The following is a 14,455-nucleotide window of genomic DNA, read 5'->3' on the forward strand; positions in this document are numbered from 1 at the left end:
TGCAACAGTAGAGTTTGCTTTGGTCTTTTACCCCACCACTTGCTACTAGAAAGCATGATGAAACTTCAGGTCATTCTACGCCTGAATGCCAAGGTGCTAAATACCAATCATTTCATTAAAAATCTGCTTTGCAGGAAGCATAGCTAAAAATGTTCCCTACAGTAGTTATACATATTTTGATGTTATCATGATTAATGAATAATCCATTCCATGCATTCCTACAAGGTACATCCATGTATTCACACACCTCTTTCTAAAATATTTACTGAGATACTCTCCTAAGCATGCATTTAGTTGCACAATGTATAAGAACATATGAAGCTAACAGTGAACCAAAGTCAAATGCATTTGTATTCAATTTAAATATATTCTTGTCCTCAGCTGCGCAAGTAGCCATAGACATAGGAGCAGCTTCCTATGAGGTGAATTTGACTTTGTGTCTGAACATGGGCCTGGGGCCCCCACTCTGGGTGTCCCTGCTTGAGCCAGTGTTGGACCAGTTGGACCCAGAGGTCTCTTTTCACCTCAGCCCTCCTTCGGTTAGGTGGTGCCCTCTGCCAGTGGAGCAATACAGCTGGAGCCCATATGCGGTTCATAGCTCTGCAGCACTTCTTTAAATTATACATCTAGTGCAGCCAATATATGATTGGCTCAGCCATTGCCTCTGCCTTTGAAATACATTTAAAGCAAGAAAATTCAGCGTTCTTCACAGCAGAAGGTGGCTTTGCTTGCCTCAGACCAGGTGGTGCTCTGGTGATAGGAGCACTGCCATGAGAAGCACAGTCTGGCTTCAGCCCCATGCCCTGTATTTGTGTGGGCAGGAAGCTCCTTCAGCAGGGGCTTCCTGAATCCCATCCACAGCAATATCCTCCACTTACATTGGAGCAGCAGCATAAGAGTTTGGAATTCTTTTTTTTTTTTTTTTTTTAAATTATTTAAAGAACAATCTTGTTAATATGTACTTTAAAACTGCATGCTGAGTTGATTGCATATGCAGTATTTGAGTGCTTATACTTGTATCAACAGCCAATATGCAGACGTACATTTTCTTTTTTTTAGCATAGATGTACGTTCAACTCTTGTCAATACACTGAGGGCACTAACTGTGCCCACTGTTACTGAGCTCAGGAATCCAAACTAACAGACTAAGTGATGTCAGAGCCACATAGAAGTGTCTTGTGAACATTTATTAAGTTTTAGATTAAAAATAAAACTTGATAAGAAGTTTAACTTTCAACAGCAGTCAGCACACCCTAAGTGGGTATGTTCTCAGTAGATGAATAAGTTAATTATGATCTGTGATCAAGAACAACTATTACTAACGACTTCAAATTTCATGTCTATATTAGACTTCATTTGTATACTTCTATTTATTTCAGGGAAATACAGCAACCAACAATAACAGAAGAAGAAAATTTAACTGTCATCTTTAAGCATCTAAGAAAACATAACTCATAAAACCTATTTGCTTTTGTTAGTCAGCTGCAAGGAGCTGTAAGAAGCAAAACGTTGTGGACATAAGCTTCATATCCACAAGTACATATAAAGGAATGCAGCCTGCGTCCAAATAAAACCTACATAAGAACAGCTGCGTGAGTCAAATGAAAGAGACTAAAATTTATTTAGTGGCTTGTTATGGAAGCCTGTAGTAGTTTGGGGAAAAAGTGCAGAACAACAGCAGAACGACCCTTCCCTCTGTTTCAGACAGTTGGAGGGTCAAGAGCCCTGATGGCTGAGATATTCCATCCCTCCCCTCCAAACCTATATTCAGGGGTGCCTCGTTTACTCTTTAGTCCATAGACACACCTTCGGCCTCCCAGTGTTACAGGCAAAACCATGTGAGACAGCCAGGCTCCTTCAACAACAGAGATCACGTTCTGGAAAAAAAATGAAGAGTTCTAAAGGGGCATATTATGACTCAATTGAAATAAATCAGAATTTTATCACAGACTACAGTGAAGCTTGTATTTTCCTCGTAGCCTACTAGAGGAAGATGTCAAACTGTTATTTTGCTCTTTTGTAGGACATAAATCACTCCACAGGCCTGCCACAACTGTGCTGGCATCCCGCAGCCCAAGGAAAACAAGGTTCTCTACTATTAAAGCTGGTTGTTCATCACCATCTATTTCATTCTCTTTGTAAAAATAAACTGAAATTAATTTGCATTAACGTTGAAACCATTTATGGTAAAGAATAATCACAACTGCTATGAAAGAATAAGTGTATATTCCATGTATTTTTAATTTTGGAATATAATCAGAGCAAGCAAGAGATACTCACTACATTTATAGAAGCAATGGATCAGAAGGCTGCAGTGCACAGCCCCGAAGCGAAAAGCACCACACATTTAGAACTGGACTGAACCAGAAAAAACTTCAGGAAAAGCAACTAAAATAATTTTATTATGGAATTCTAACAGAAACTTCTAATTGGCATCTTGTATTATGGTTGCTTAATCACAACAGCCTATGCTATCAGGAATGAGAAAACAGAGCACTACAGCATCTTACAGTTTGTTTGGGAACAGTGTGCAAAGTGGATGACGAATGTGAGGAGCAAGATTTGAAGAGCTAAAGCTTTATCTGCAAGCAATAATTTTTGGTTCAACTCAGGCATTCTCCTAGGCCTGTTGGAGCCAATCAGATACGAGCAAGAAAAGCAAACCAGGAATCCAGCAGGCTGACCTGACAGGTACACAGCCATCAGCTGACAGTTCTGTTCTCATCCTGCACTCCGCTCAGTCAGCCTGGCTCACAGACCCACCCTCAGCCCTCAGTTCAGCTTCATCTTTATAACGATGGGGCCAGACTACTGTAGTGCACTAAGAAACTTGTTCAATTTATTAATGATGCAGATACTGATCATCAAGGCTTTCTTAACGTCCTCATCCCTCCTCCCCACCCCCATTACTAATGTAAATAAATAAAATGGTGCTCCAGTAAAATAACCAGTGATCTGACCTCATCGTGGCATCTGTTATTAAATACTGTGGTTAGACGTCCGGAGTGAAATGCCATTTTCAAAGTGGTCACCCAGCTCTGATTTACCAATTTTTGGCAGCATTGTTTTTTCTTACAACATGGCATATTTTGCAATGCATTATTGCATTCCCTCCTTCCTTATTCAAGAATTTTACCTTACAGAGATGACAAATGAGCTGGAGGGAAGAAAAAGAAGAGAAAGAAAAAAGACAGCAACATCTTTCAATTACTACTAATGTAACCTTTTTGGCTATGCTACCATAATTGTGAAGCGTGGGCAAAGGATAAAATAAAATTCCTTGGGTTTCAAAGATAGTGATCAATGTTCTATATATGCCGCGTGCCATACTTAAAGAATTACTTATGAAAGGAAATACTGTAACTTCTGAGCTTCGTGAGAACATAAAGCCATTTGAAAGGGACAATCTACAGCAAAAGTTGGTATTATTCAAAATTTTCCCCCTTAATATGTCCAAAAAGGCATCAGGCAAATAGAAACAACCACACAGACAGCTGCATGTTTGCAAAACCTCGGTGCAACCTTTTCAGTTGGCACCCACTACCTTGTGGGATCTCCCCCAGTGAAATGAAGGAACACAGCACAGCACAGCATGGCACAACGTGGTGGGCTGGGGAAGTTGCACTGTCCTTGCAAGGCCACATTTGCTGGGGGGAAGACACAAGGTTGCCAGGTTGGCCCAAAGGCTCTGCAGGCCATGGGCCTGCGCTCTGCCATGCCGCGTCCTGCACTTCACGTCCCCAGCAGAGCAAAGAGGACAAGCAAATAAATAGTGCTGGCTTGTTTACCTTTCTGTCTCTGTCCTCACAGCATGAAGTAAAGTAGCTTCAAACACACTCTCCGTTACTCTGGAAAACACAATATTTTCCTTCCCTTTCCTATCTCAAAGTAGCATGAGTTTTTCAAAGTCCTAAATAAAATAAAATAAAACTATGGCATTTCCTGTAGGCATTTAATTAATTATTAAAAGGATCCTACACGTGATAGTCACCAGCACCACTGCAACGCGTATCCAGGAAAACATACGCTCAGGAGGCTGCCCGAGCACTGCAGCAATGACCTGCTATTCTCAGCTTTGCGAGACAGCCCTTCGCTTAGGGAGCAAAACTGTGCAGAAGTCAGAATCAGTGCTCTGGTACACATCGTTTTATCACTTTTTCTGGTGCAGGATCACTGTTGTTGCTACACAGGGGAAGTACAATGCTGGGCTTAATGCCGTGTGCGACAAGGAAATAAAACAAACAAGCTTCAAGAACTTCCTGGGTAGGGGAGGCAGCTCACTGCCTTCCCTAACTGAGAGTAACCGCCTCACATTTACCGGGGATATCATTATTAAATTCGTCTGCACTATTAAGCGTTGCCCTCCCAAGGTTAAAAGAAAAGTAAATACTGCCAAGATAGCCAGTGACATCAACACGCGCAGCCAAGAGATAAATACGAGGTCTGAAGATTAACTGAATGTCATTGTATTTGCAGGATCGCAGACTTGTAAAGAAAACGGTAAAGATTAGAGAATCGAGAAAGTTATGTAACAACTGCTCATGTTTCCATGTGTTTTGTCTACTTAAGCTCGCGGTCAGAAAGAGAAAGCTCTACAGCAAAAATTTCTCAGTCTGACTTCCTCTGTACTTTTTCATGTGCATAGAAATTACTGAATGCTGAATAGTAATTACTGCAATGAAAAAGGCACTCGTGGGCTCCGCCTCCTCTCGATGGTGGGAAAATACAGATGGATTTGTGTATTATTCTGGATACCATAAAACTTGCTTACAAAAATATTTCCTGCGTGCTAAGATATATTTAGCTACGTAAACCCATAAAACTGTCACATGCAATCACAAGTACACCTGTAGCCTTTAAAAGGAGCGAAACTACAGACACTGGAGAATCAATTTCACGTTATTTCCTTACATTTGCTACTTAGAAATGGTATCTTTATCTCCCTTGTTCGAGAAGAAATGAGAGTTCCTCCCGCTCCCCAGAACAACCCCCACCCCCAGCAGAACCCAGAAAGCCCCGACGCACCCAGGGCACACAGACGTGCAGGAAGAGAGCAGCAATGGCAATGAAGTCACGGCACTTCGGAAACACACCTTGTTTTCTTCCAGCCCTTGCAGCTCGAGACAGATCCCACTAGCTTTTCTGTGTCTTCAGATCAAGATGTACATAAATCCCTCATCCACCACGCTTGCTTTTTATTAAAAACGGAAGAGGAAAAAAAAAACAAAAAACAAAAAACAACAACGAAGAATTTATATATATATATAAAAAAAGACAATTACCAGAAAATTTACAGCCTTAAAAATATCAGCTCTCCATTATCCCAAAGCTGTGTTATGTCTCGATGTAAACCAAAGCACATGCTGAGCGAGGACGTGCGCACACAGCAGCTTATCATCTCTGTCATCTGCTTCTAATGACAGCTGACAAACTGGCCGCGCTAATCCTTCCCTAACTGCTGATCAGAGAGATCCCCCTTTGACAATCCAGCATGGTGGAGCACTCGAAAATTCCTCCTGCTTCTGTTCTGTTGCTGCTCTAAAAAGCAGTTTCCTTTTCATTGAGATAATGCCTTTTCTGCAGTCACGTGGCACCGGGCTACATGAGCAGCGCTTTATGATAATCACAGAGCAACTCCCTCCCTCTGACCCGCGCTTCCCAGCGTACGGCTCCTGAGGAAACCCGAACCCGGAACACTTGGAATCCTTTTATATCCTCCTCCATTGACAAGCAGATTGGGCTGCTGATGCAAGGCAGGAATGCACGTGCCCTCTCTACTTCTTGCACCAAAACTAATTAACAAATACGTTTCTAGGCACCGCCTTTGTTGGGGCACACACACTGGCCATAAACACGTCATATGGGACAAAACTGAATATTAAGCTTGCTTAATACAAAATATCTGGCATGCTAGGTTTACTCTTCTCCCCTGTAACTTACTCTTTTGCCTGTAATTTGAGTTCTGCTGCAATACTCTTCTCCTAGCGACATCCTATGGCTTATCTCTTCCCAGCACTGAACTCTCATAAAAATGCAAAAAAAGTACAAACAGATATAACCTCCACAATATGACCACAAGCTGCTTCCTTTTTCTGTTGTTCGTGTTTTTTGTGGAGGGGGTTGTCTTTTTTTTTTTTTTTTTTGACGTAACATCATTTATCTTGCTTTAACACAATACCCTGACAAGCGTCTTAAGCATTTTGCTATACCCATCTAAGTTTTTTCAGCTTCTGATTTCCCATTCCTTCTGATACAGAGCACCAGGTCTCAGGTTGGTTTGCACCAAACCACTCATGAGGTTTCCTACTTGTAAAAGGCAAAGTAGCTACACAAAAGACAAAAACACATGCACAGAAATCTGACAGCTCAGACCAGCAGCCTTTCTGCTACTTCAGTACTGAGTTTTGCAAACTGTTAAAGAAAGCTCTGGATGGGGAATCTTAAAGAAATTTTCAAGCCCATAAAACAACTTTTGCAGCTTTGCACTGACTCCTTTCAGTTCTTAACAAGGGAACAATTATTTTCTTTTCTCCTTCTACTTCCATCATCTTCCGTTATCCCACATTATTCTCCTTAAATATAAGACTGATCATAAACTTATGGTTTTACCAAACACTGAGAAGATTAGTGTTGGAGACTGTGGTTGTACTCGTAAGAAAATAAGATGGATGTCATGAGGAAGTAATGATTATTCTGTGCATTTTGGCTTCACCCCTTCACCTTTTCTGTTTATTTCCCTCCCTAAAGACAACTAAAAGCTCCAAAGAAAGTCAGAGCTGTTTCAGGACTGACCAAATGGAAAGATGACTTTTTTGGGGCACAGGAGCTAGAAATGGAATGAGATCCCTTTCCAAAGTGGAGCAAATCCTTTTTTTCTACTTTTCCTTCTACTGTGCTTGAGATATGATCTGTGGGAAAGACCTTAGGTCCAGGAAGAAAGAAACTGATTCAATAAGGAGACTATATAATACCCTATATTCACCAAACATACACATGTGCACAGTAAACTGAATATTAATTTTTTCACTGATTTCATAGGATATCCTTATATTTCAAAGTGCCGCAATGTAAAAGGTAAATAAAGTGAACATTATTTTGAGTTACATTTAATGACAGCACACACAAAAAACAAACAAACAAACAAACAAAAAAAACCAACAAAAAAATAACCAACAAAAAAACAAATGTGTGGAAAAGTGAAGATTACACACAGATACTTGATATTCAAGAAAATTAATTAATAGACAAACACTAGAAGCAAAATGAGCTTTCCGAAGGACATACACAAAACACTTTGCTTGAGAAGTATAATCTAAGAAAAACATAAAAAGTGGGAGCATACCAGTCAAGATACCAGGATAGGAAATCTACTGCTAATATTTGCAGGAAACCCAAAATAAAAATTGAAAGCCAATGCAATGTGGTGAGCCCAAACATAGCAATGGCCAGATTAGGGAAGGAATTGCAAGTAAATAAAAAGGAGAGAACAGAAAAGGATTATTATAGTCATGCAGTATGAATTAAAGACTGAAAGAAGTAAAAGTACACAGACGTTAGGAAAAAGATTGCTTGGTGAACTGAGTATAGATAAAATGAGTGGAGAATAGGGAGTATGGCATCGTGGTACAGAAACTGATTCTAGACAAAACAAGAAAGAACAAGCAAGTGAAAAATACTCCTATTAGAAAACAGCAGTCTGTGTATAAATAAGGAAACATGCAGCTGAGAATGAGGAAAGGCTCTTGGTTTTATCAACCAGTGAATAAACACTTTCAGTGGAAAACTCAAAATCTGTGTCTCCTTTTTAACAGTTTCACAGGAATTAATCCAACAAATTATTTGGGATTTAGGACGTGACCTTTAAAACAAATTCTGGCATCGCAGATTTCTTCTGCAAGACGAACATTTCATATGCAGTAGCAGTTCAGCTGAAGTTTTCACTAGGAAACATATTTCATTAATACTGCGCTTTGTTTGCCCAAACACAAGTGGCTTTGCAGTGGACACAGGAAAGCTGTTCTATCACTACAACATTCACAATTTCTATTTTAACACAGTAAAATAATTGAAACTGATAAGGAGAAAACTGATTCCATTACATGCATTTAATAAAAGTTTTCTTGAACTTGTGCTCTTTTTTCTTCCCTTCTTTCCTCTGCAGAAGAGTGAATCAAGAGCGAGAGATGAGAATGCACCATGACAGAGCCGGGGCCTGCTGCTCACCCTTTTCCCAGCACATGTGTACCTGAGGCAAGGCCTGGCAAAGCAGCCCCCAGCCATCTTAAGGCTTTTCAGTTTGTTCTCTGAGTGTCTACGCCTCATCCTGGAGAATCCAGTCCCGCCTCCATCAACCCTTTGATCCTCTCATGCAGCGCGCTGAATGAGGTGCAGCCATTGCTGTTACAGTGACAGCAGCTGTTTGCACTGCAGAAGAGTGAGACACTTGAAAACGCACTGGAAAGGTGACAGAGCTGACTCTGGCCTTTATTCGAGTCAAGAGGCCACTGACTTTTAGGAGAGCTGACTAGCCTGTGTCAAGTGCTGTTTGTGGCAAAGGCTGGGAGGGCAAAGACCTCCACCAGCACAGAAAAGGAGAAGCGGAGATGCTGAGGCCTGACTTCCAGGAAGCACAGTGAGCATGTTACAGCTCAGAAATAAAGGCAGTGCAATGATTTTTCACGTGTTAACTTTCCATAAATGTAGAAGCAAACATACGGCTTTCAAATATCAGATCATAAAATTCCTCTGTGTGAACACTAACATAAATGTTAGGATTTTCAAGTCGGAACTGGAAACTTTTGACTCAAGACATAGAAATTTCACCACTTCAGGAACTCCTAATCCACTACTACTTGAACACTAAGTAGATTTTGCTTTTACCAGTTGAGCTAAAATAAAGAGGGTTTGAGAAATAAAATCTGGTTTTTCTGACCTTTGCACCTTCTCTTGAGAGACAACGAACACCACCAACTCCTGCTGGAATCGTATTGATTGCATTTCCACTGGGATTTTCAGCACTTGTCATTTCTGACAAGCATCTGTATTAGCAGCACTTACACCGACAGCAGCACACTGCTAAGTGCTTTCTGACTTCTGACCATATGAGAACTTCAAGAAGGCAGGAACCTCCTTCTCTCTTAATAACACAGATAATACTATTGACTTCTCTTAGCAGTATGAAAACATTTATGCTTTCGGATTGCGGCTCTCATAACTTTCTAACTGTGCATACAGCACCCAAAGCGTGCAAGTTTCTGCAGTATTTGACTGGAGAACTCAAATATTGTGCCATGTGCTATAAAAAACAATTAAGTTCTGCATGGACATGTCTGTTGGCAAATATATATATATATTTTTAAATACAAGTGTGATGACCCCTATTACGTACTTTTTGAGTGAATAATGATTGTTTTTTTTTTTTCTTTTCTTTTCTTTTTTTTTTTTTTTCCAATTTTTTAATTAATCTCTGCTGCTTCAACACTTTACCTTTATTTAAGAAGGCATACGAAAGACCAAAAAAATGTCCTGGCTAGGACCTGTCTCTCCACTTCTAAACTACTGAAAGGCTGGATCCTCTGCCTTGAGTTTCTTGGCAGTGCTCTCTATGGGTTACACAGAGGGCTGCTCTCTGATGGCGTTGAGTCTCACCTCGCAGAGAGGCAAGCTCAAGACAGCAGATTGCTTCCACTGATGTCGGAAACACATGAGAGGAACTCAACACAGGAAGCTGAGCAAGCAGAGAAAACCAGAACAAGAATGGAAATACTACAGAAGAGAAGTAATAGGTTGCATTAATACAATACGTTACATGCATAGTAACACCTACCATCCCTTCTTAGGAATAAAATTATATTATTAAATCCAGATTTTATTTTATTTTTTAAAGAAATGACTTAATACTAAAAATGTGGCTTTCAGTGAGTGTATTTTCAAAACACAGCTCAATATCTTTATTTCAAGAAATCAAAAGCTGCCTAATCACAGAACAAAAGTACTTATGGGGAAAAGATTTCTGATAATAATAGAATCACTAAACCTGCATACCAACATAGGGCAAGATTCAGCAAGTGAAATTTTAAGCTAGACAGAAGTTACGTGATAGACTAACTGATGTTTACTTTTAATAGTGGAACAAAATCCAACTATTTCATCCAAGGATAAGGTAGGTTTTCTTTGTTGTAGTCTCAGCTGGAGACAAATCCATCTCTAAACGACATCCTATGGCTCAATCAAGGTAGAAGATTAAGGAAGAAATCATTTGGTGAAATGTTACGGTCTCTGCTAACCAGACAGGGCAGTACAGCATTACACTCCACCTGGCCATAAAAGCACTGCTGTGTGAACTCAGCAAGACTTGATATACTGCCTGAGGTTTTACTTGTAATAGAAAGTTGCTGTTGTGTTTAATGCAAGTGGGACCCCTATCTTTAGTTCAAGATACAGCAAATTACCATGTCTAGTGATGAATACGCGAGTCTCTGTGCCTGGACTTCTCTCCAAAGAGAAAACTAACATTTCCCACTAAGACAAAAAATCTTCTGTCCTGTCTCTGCTCAGTAGACTTTTTCTAGCCACCAGAAGCATGAAGACATTGCTGTGCATTTGGGCAGCCAGCTCTTGTAAGTGGCGAGAAGGAAACACAGATGGACTGTATCTCACAGAGCCCAGAATTCTGGGCTTTCATGTCCCTGTAAGAGACGTCACCAAAGAAGGGAAACTACCAGAATAACTGGCCTCACATGTGAGAAACTGGAATGCTGGGACAGCTGCTTATTGCAAATTTGAGAATAAATCATAAGCTAATTCAATGTTTCATCATTCACTCAAGCTAAACCTTACAAACGTCAGAAAGTGCTATGTCAGTGTAAATGATGAAAAGCAAACAGTGAAGAACAGTAAACACCATGGACTGACCTCTTGTCTTAATCATTTGGAATTCAGTACACAGTAACAGTTGTATTACTAGAACAGGGCTATGTCAAATTTTGATATAAAGCCAGATTTCTAAGTGCCCAGAATATCACTGGATGATACAGACTGGTGCAGAAGAGAAACAAAAGAAATATAGCTTTTCTGTTAAAAATTACTTCTCTTGGTATCAACAGAATTGTGGGAAGAGAGACACCTGTTTGACTGAACCCAAACACAAATATTCCTAAGTTATTGTCACAGATAGCAGTATTTGATGAGAGAACCAAGAGCCAAAGACTGCAGCCTAATGAGTAAAACAAAAGTGAAAGGAGAACTATCAGCAGCTGGAATTCATTTCAATGGCAAACAAATAATTAATCAAATAGGGAATAAAATCAACTTGAGGACAATTACTAAATGGCTGAGGCTGATGTGATGAAACTGAAATTTAACTGAAATGTTATGAAAATTCAAGATGTTCAACTCTTACAAATTAAGACAGTAAAAGGGGAAAAAACCCAACCTTATGCTAATATAACGGTAATTGCTGATGTAGAATATTCAGGAATATTTAAAGCCATGACAGTTATGTGTTCAGCAGATGTATGACTTCTCTCTCACAACAGTGCAGGTTTTCTACTAGTGTCAGCATTAACAAATGTGTCTAAAGAAAGATAATAATCACTTTATATGAACAAAGGACAAAATGTAGATGTGCCAGTAATTATTCACAGTAGAAATGAGACACAGAAGTCTAAGAGAGACCTAATTTTGAACAAAAATGTTACACAGTCTCAATAACCCCCAGTGTTTATAGTTGAATATTTAAGTCTATGATAAGAAAGGAAATATGTCAGGACTTGAGCCTATTGCTAACTCTAAGAGAAAAGTTCAACACAGCAAACTATAAAAATAGAAATACAGCTCTCAACTTGTTTCCTCTGAGTTTTCTGTAAAATTGACTGCAGAGGATGTACATATGTACGACAGAAGGGAAAGGCTCAGAAAGAGCATACAGCTCAATCATTTTCATCTGATATATTTAGAACATGTAGATAATACTGTAACATTCTGATAATTTCTACACACATACATCAGTGTTACACTTCACAATTCACAGAACTATTTCTTGAAATCTCACAGATGACTCTTAATAATAACGAGATTTCTATTTATATGTTTTGAAAAATATGAGGTTCTAAAAATCTCATCTTTTCAAAGCTTCAAGTTAACCATGCAACAATAAATACTATCGTATAAACCATTTGTGTTGAATTGTCAGAGTATCCCTTTGACAAGAGACCAACCAAGAGATCCTTTCTCCCATTCAGCATCTTGTCACAGAATGGCTTGGTTTGGAAAAGATCTTAAAGATCATCTAGTTCCAATTCTCTGCTGTGGGCAGGGGTGCTATCCACTACAGCAGGTTGCCCAGAGCTCTATCCAACCTGGCCTTGAATGCCTCCAGGGATGGGGCATCCACAGCTTTTCTGGGCAGCTTGTTCTTGGCCAGTACTACAAGGAAAATAGGTGGGATATGCGACATTTCAAGACAAAAAGGCCTCTCTTACAGAGAAGATTTTGCAGTTTTAACAGCAGTATAGTGAAGGACAGAAACGATCTCTAAAATAATTGGAATGTAATGTCATTTACATGTTTCAAAAGCCATAATTTCAATCAGAAGCCAACAGATAATCAAAGAAACTGCCAGACAACTGACATGCTCTATGCTTCCACACTACCTGCTCTGGAGGAGCATGATGCCATGCAGGGCCACATGAAACATGTACAGAATAACTGCTGCCCTTACGAAGTGCTATTGAGCTTCTCTGATAGAGTCTGATCAACTGACTTGCAGAGGATGCTACAATCCTCTAAGTCTGAAGGACTGGTTTTCTACAGATGGGAAATGTGTTTTGGGATGCTATTGTTTTGGGACGTTGACACAGATGCCACTGACTACCACACTGACAGCCAGTCAAGTTTTGGAAATGGTTTCACACTTAGCTTGGCAAAAACAAAATTCATGAATGATCATTTATTCTCTCAGACAAAAGGCTAACAGGTGTGGACAGAACATAGCTTAAATGAACCAAGGCCACCAACAGATATTAAAGGGAGTTTTAATGTCCAACTGGAGTAATTCTCTTGATGAATATGTTTGACATGCCCTTTTGAATGGCTTTTTTTTTTTTTTTCTTTTCTTGAGATAGCCATTTTTCTCCAATGCTTTTTCATTTTTAAATCCTATAGAATAGTGAATACAGCACACAGCCATGACTCTCCAGAAATGTAAGCAAAGATATCCAAAGCAAAAGAAATATATACATGTAGATAGATAAATCAATCATCTACACCAGAACACCACCACCACAAACAAACACCACTGCTTTAGAAAGAAGCAGTAGTAGTAGAAGTAAATGGTAAACCTATGCCTCTATAAGCCAAGAGAACAGCAATTTCTGAAATCACCTTCCTGAAGACTTTGGATTCAACATAATTCTGAATATGCTAGCTATATAGAGGCTTATACTAGATGGCATTGAGAAGGGATAAATATGAGAACACTTTGACAGGAGCAAGAAGGGAGAGCCTCAAGTGGAAGCAATGAGTGATGCACTGGGAATTAAGTAACAGTGTCAATTAAAGTGCCTCAATTTTAGAAAGCCAGGCAATCTCATGATTGCAGCTCTTAGATGCGATATTTCATAATACAAGGAGGAAACACAGCAAAGAGAAGGTCAAGCTGCTTACTCCTATATAACACTGATACTAACATTTATATTTTCAGCGAGGATTATTGAGAAGAATAGGGGAAAGATGAGGAAGTGCTAAAGTACCCATTTTTATGCTTTAGGCATTTAGAAAGCTTCCATGACATAGGATCCCTGCCATCTTCAATATATCGCACTCGGTTAACATCTCTCTATATAAATACATACAGATTAATTACACTTGTTAATGTATATCCTGCAGCATCTCAGCCACTCTCAGAGCCAGAGCAGTTGGCAAATAAGTAAATCAAACCAGCAAAGTCCTCAAGCTCTACAAGCTCTACAGCTGAGAAGAATGCTAGATGGAAGTATCAAAAAAATGCAAACAACAACCAAAACGATGCCTGAAGCACAACAGAAGAGGGACTACATGGAAGGGAATACAAAGGGAAATATTTCAGAGCAGATGACTGCTGTTAATCAGTTTACCATAGTCTAAAAGTATATTCTTCTAAACTTGCTATATTAAGGCATGTAAAAGTAATTTCACTTTAATTATTTTTTCTCCCTCAAAAATCTCCTACTTAGCATAGCACTGTTTCCCTTCTCCATCACAATTTTTGTTCTAGCAACATCTTCCAACAGTTTTTTGGACTGGATGTGATTTCAGGTGTAAAGCCACACTTCATCCAGTAGTGCAGTAGAGAATACCAGGAATCTGTTATTGCTAGGGGAGGTCTAAAGTTTGTGCAAGAGCCCTCTTGCCTCTATTGTTAGTATTAGAAAGCCTGGTCCTTTCCCAAATAGTTAAAGGCTTATTTGGATTTAGT

The 14,455-nt window shown here is 39.5% G+C and overlaps 1 protein-coding gene across 8 annotated transcripts in view; it reads right to left on the reverse strand.

The window, feature by feature from the left end:
• NCOA2 (nuclear receptor coactivator 2) overlaps positions 1-14,455 on the reverse strand; it is a 188,921-nt gene that overhangs the window by 88,909 nt on the left and 85,557 nt on the right. Inside the window, exon 4 of one of the 8 annotated variants that reach the window (XM_052704870.1) lies at positions 5,094-5,191. The exons of 5 other annotated variants lie outside the window; for them this stretch is intronic. The gene's annotated coding sequence lies outside the window, so the exon portion shown is untranslated. Of the gene's footprint in view, positions 1-5,025; positions 5,192-5,282; positions 5,559-14,455 lie in introns of those variants that run through there. 2 more of the 8 variants (XM_052704871.1, XM_052704876.1) reach the window with 2 other exon arrangements.

The sequence above is a fragment of the Tympanuchus pallidicinctus genome, unplaced genomic scaffold, assembly GCF_026119805.1.
Source record: "Tympanuchus pallidicinctus isolate F22 unplaced genomic scaffold, pur_lepc_1.0 scaffold5, whole genome shotgun sequence".
In the NCBI taxonomy this organism is placed as follows: Eukaryota; Metazoa; Chordata; class Aves; order Galliformes; family Phasianidae; genus Tympanuchus; species Tympanuchus pallidicinctus.